The sequence below is a fragment of the Lemur catta genome, chromosome 2 (assembly GCF_020740605.2).
Source record: "Lemur catta isolate mLemCat1 chromosome 2, mLemCat1.pri, whole genome shotgun sequence".
Classification (NCBI taxonomy): Eukaryota; Metazoa; Chordata; class Mammalia; order Primates; family Lemuridae; genus Lemur; species Lemur catta.
In genome coordinates this window covers 52,780,445-52,784,578 of record NC_059129.1, presented here as the reverse complement: position 1 = coordinate 52,784,578, position 4,134 = coordinate 52,780,445, and positions in this window count along the sequence as shown.

Sequence of the window (4,134 nt, the reverse complement as noted above, 5' to 3'; positions counted from 1 at the left end):
GAGCGGAGCTGGAGCCAGCGCGCCCCCCCTTCCTCCCAGCGCAGCCGAGCCCCGCCCCCGGCCCCCCAAACTCCGCCTTCCCCAAGCCTACCTAATAACCACCCCCCAAAGGGGAAAAGCAACAGGGGCTTCCCACACCCCTACCCTGCTCGCAGCCCTGCTCACAGCACCTCCCTCCCTCCCACCCACCCTGAGAAGATCTATGCCGCAGCTCCTCTCCATCTATTTTTCCGTGGAGAGGGCGCCCAAGGTTCAACCAACACCCCCCCTAAATCCCTGGTTCCCGCAAGTTCCTGGGGCTGAGGGGTGGGGGAAGGAAATTGAGTCTTGGAACCCTAGGGAAGAGCCTTACTCCCAGTTGCGTGTCAAAGAGTTAAAGCAGGAGCCAGACTTCAAGAGAGATGGAATAGGGTGAAAGGGAAGAGATTGAAGATAGATATGAGAAAGGACTAACAGAGGGCAGGGGGAGGACATTGGAACCGCCCTGCACTGAACCATCTTTTTTCCCTAGAAGAATAGCCCCAGAGAAGCAGTGAAGTGTGTCCTATGCCCTAGGCTGGAGGTCAGGAAACTTGAATTCTAATTCTGGTTCTGCCATTAATAAGTTGTGTGACCTTGGACAAGTGCCTTCCCCTCTCTGAGCCTTAATTTTCTCATCTTTGCAGTGAGGAAGTTGACTGGACAATCTCTAAGGCTCTGCACTTTGGGTGTACAAGGCAAAGTCACAGACCACAGGCCAGGCTGAGTGACTGTAGGCAGCCTACCCTCTCATGCCATCCACCCCACACTGCTTTTCTGGGCATCCTCTAGGACAGATAGGAAGGAAACTGACATTCATTGATTGAGTCGTTCATTCATTCCTGGCTGCATCCATTCAATAAACAGGTATTAGGTAACCATATGCCCCCACATACAAAAATGAAACACAATTTCCTGCCCTCAAGAAGCACAAAGTCCAATGGGGAGGGAAGGATATGGAAACCAATCATTATGATAGAATGTGACACATGCTGTGCATGATCAATCTGTGTGTACACAGTCCTGTGGAATCCTACCTACTGTGTGTCATTAAGGTCTTTGAACTATAGTAACTGTTCTCCCCATTTATTCACAAGGAACCGCAGAGGGAGAGTGAGTGACTTACTCAAGGTCATGTGCTAGCACTCACAGACCTAGTCCTAGAATTCAGGTCTTTCCCATTTCAAAGTCCACGGAGGATACTTGGGGGTAGGAAGTTAGCTTGAGGCAAAGCCTGGATATCTGATCTTTGGGGATAGGGTACAAGCACACTGATCTTCCTGGGATGTTCCTTCCCCTCATCTGGGGGAGGAGAGCCACTGACTGCACCCTCTATTCCCACTCCTGCTTCTGTTTCCCTTTTGCTACTGTTCCCTCTCCAGGCGAGGTGAAGGTGACTCTCTGTCCACCTATCTCCAACTATAACTTCAGAACTATCCAGCCTGCATGGCCCTCTCCAGGTCAGTGAGTCCATTCTCCCTGGGCAAACAGAGGAAGGGGGCAGTGCTGAAGAGGCAAGGTCTCATTCACTCCCATGGTAGAGGAGGAATCTCACTTGGTGGCTCATTCCAACGTCTCCCACCCATGCTCTTTGGGAAGTCTGCCTCACAGCCAACTCCATCCCCTCTTGTTGTGGTTTCAGTACAGTCCGCTGAGTTCAGTCCTCACTGCAGACAGAGAGCAGAGGTCCTAACCCTGGCCTTTCCTAACCCACACAGGATCCTCTCACACTCCCCATTTAGTTGTTATAATCCTCCTCCTGACACTCACTCCCACTGTCTTCCTGTCTCCACTTCAGGGGACTTTGGAGGAGGAACAGCCCAACTCTTCTAGCCAACCCTGGAGCTTCCAACAGACAAAAGACCACCCCTGCCTTCTCCATTCACATACATCACCCTTCCCTGGAAGCTCCAGGAAGAGAGGTGAGGGGAGGGGGTGCTGGAAGAAGCCAGCTGACCAGTTGGTCACCATGGAAACCAGGCCTATTTCCTGAAGATGAGCCTGGCTGGGGTGGGCGGAGGGGGAGTGGGGGCACAACAAAGGGAACCAGAAAACACCAGCAGAGAAAGACAGGAGGGACCTCAAAGAAGACTGGAGTGGAGGAGGCAAAGTCAGGGCCCTAGCAATGCTGTGGCCTGAGTCAAAGTCCCCAGGTTATCCTTCCAGATAATGCAGGTCCCTCTCCCCATTTCTGGAGTGACAAGAGGGCTTCCTGTCAGAATGCAGGCTCTGGAGCTAGAGACAGTGGGTGACTCAATGCTGACCTCAAGTGGCCATAAAAGGTGCTGCCACACACCTGCTATGGCTCAGGGCCAGACACCTGGCTGGGTTGGGGTGGGTTTTTGCTTAAATTCAGCCTCTGAATGAATTAGGACCGTCTCTGCACACTTCTGAGTTCTTGTGTCCTTGCGGAGGGCTCTTCCCCAAGTGGTTTAGATCTTGATAAAGGAAAGGAGGTTTCCCTGAAAAAAATGTAAGAGTTTTGGATTAAGTCAGGAGAAGCCAGGTCTGCACTTTCTAACTGACCTTGGGCAAGTCAACTCACCTCTCCTGGCCTCAGCTTCCCAATCTTAAAATGAGGATGACAGCGCCTTATTTTGAACCCAACTGATCTGGGTCTGGAGTTTATGACTGTACTTTTGTTCTAGCCATTGAGGATGGGAGAGGAACATGTCAGGGTAGGAGATTGAAAACATCTCAAATCACACTGCCCCCAAGGGAAGGAGATCCCTCAATTTCCTTGGGCTTTCCCCTCATAGCTCCTCCTGCCTCATGTTCATCACATCCTTCCTACTCTGCCCTCCACGGGGATGGAGAACAGGGGGCCATCTTCTCCCCTTAGCCCTCCTCCACCCCTCTCTCCAATCACCCCCAGAGACTAAGCCCTTCTCTTCTCCCCATCCTTCTTCCCTTCCCATTCCCAATCCAAATGGAACCTTCCCTGCCCTCACCCCACTGAGTAGTTGACCACACTGTGTACCCCCACAACACCCTGCTCTCACTCCTGTTTTAGTCCAACCACTCTGAGTTGTAATTGTCAGAGAGCTTTTTGAAGGCTGGGACTATGGGATTATTTTGTTGGTTGTGATGGTGGTTATCATTGTTACTGTGGCAGTAGATTTTGCTTCCAGTAGAGAGAACAATGTCAGACACATAGGAGAGGCTCCATACATGTTTGTCAAATGGGTGAATGATGGATGAATAAAAGGTTACAGGGCCGGAAGCAGTGGGAAAGCTGGTTAGTAGCCATCTATACTCACCCTGCCTTCCTTTCCCCAGGCCAGATCTGGAAAAGACAGATCTGCCCTTCAGGATGACCATTGCTGACCTTAGGTCCATGGCACTTGGAGTAGGGGGAAGGAAAAGGAAGGAGCAAATCATGGGGCCCTGGTTTGGGGTTCACCCGTGGATGGGGTTCTCCCACAGCTGCCCTAGGCCCAGGGAAAGCAGAGACAGGAAGGAGGAAAGATGCTTTGGGGCTGTGGCTGTGGCGGGAACCTGAGCAGAGTGCAACCCAGCATGTCTGGGGCCTCCCCATCCCGGCCCCACTACGAGGAACTAACCTTCCCCCTGACTGCTGGGGGTAACCAGATACTGTAACCACCGGAGACCAGTGTTTCACCCTGTGAGGAGCAGGAAACCCCAGGACTACTCAGCTCTGTAAACAACAGTCGCTTAAGGTAATTCACCTTCCCAAAACATATTCTTACGTCCAATTGTATGTGATATGGGAGTTTGACACAGGAGACTCTGTATCCAGGACCCAAAGGGGAACTGCTCCTTTAAAGACAATGAGTGTCCCCTTTCCCTACACATACTCTTGGGCACCAATAGGGAAAGATGAGAAAGCAAGAGAAATTAAGAGAAATGGGCAGGGGATGGGAAGTCATGCTTCCTCGTCCCGCCACCCACGTGCCCTCCCATAAGACGTCCAGCTTGTGCAGACAGTAAACATGCCTCTACAACAAAAGAATGAAAAAAAAGAATGAAGAAACAGAAGTGAAAAAAGAAAAGAAGAAATGCATGGAACTAATGAATGGAATGAAGAGGGAAGGGGGAAAGAGTGAATGAATGAATGGATGAATGAATGGCCGAATGAATGCATGAATGACTGGT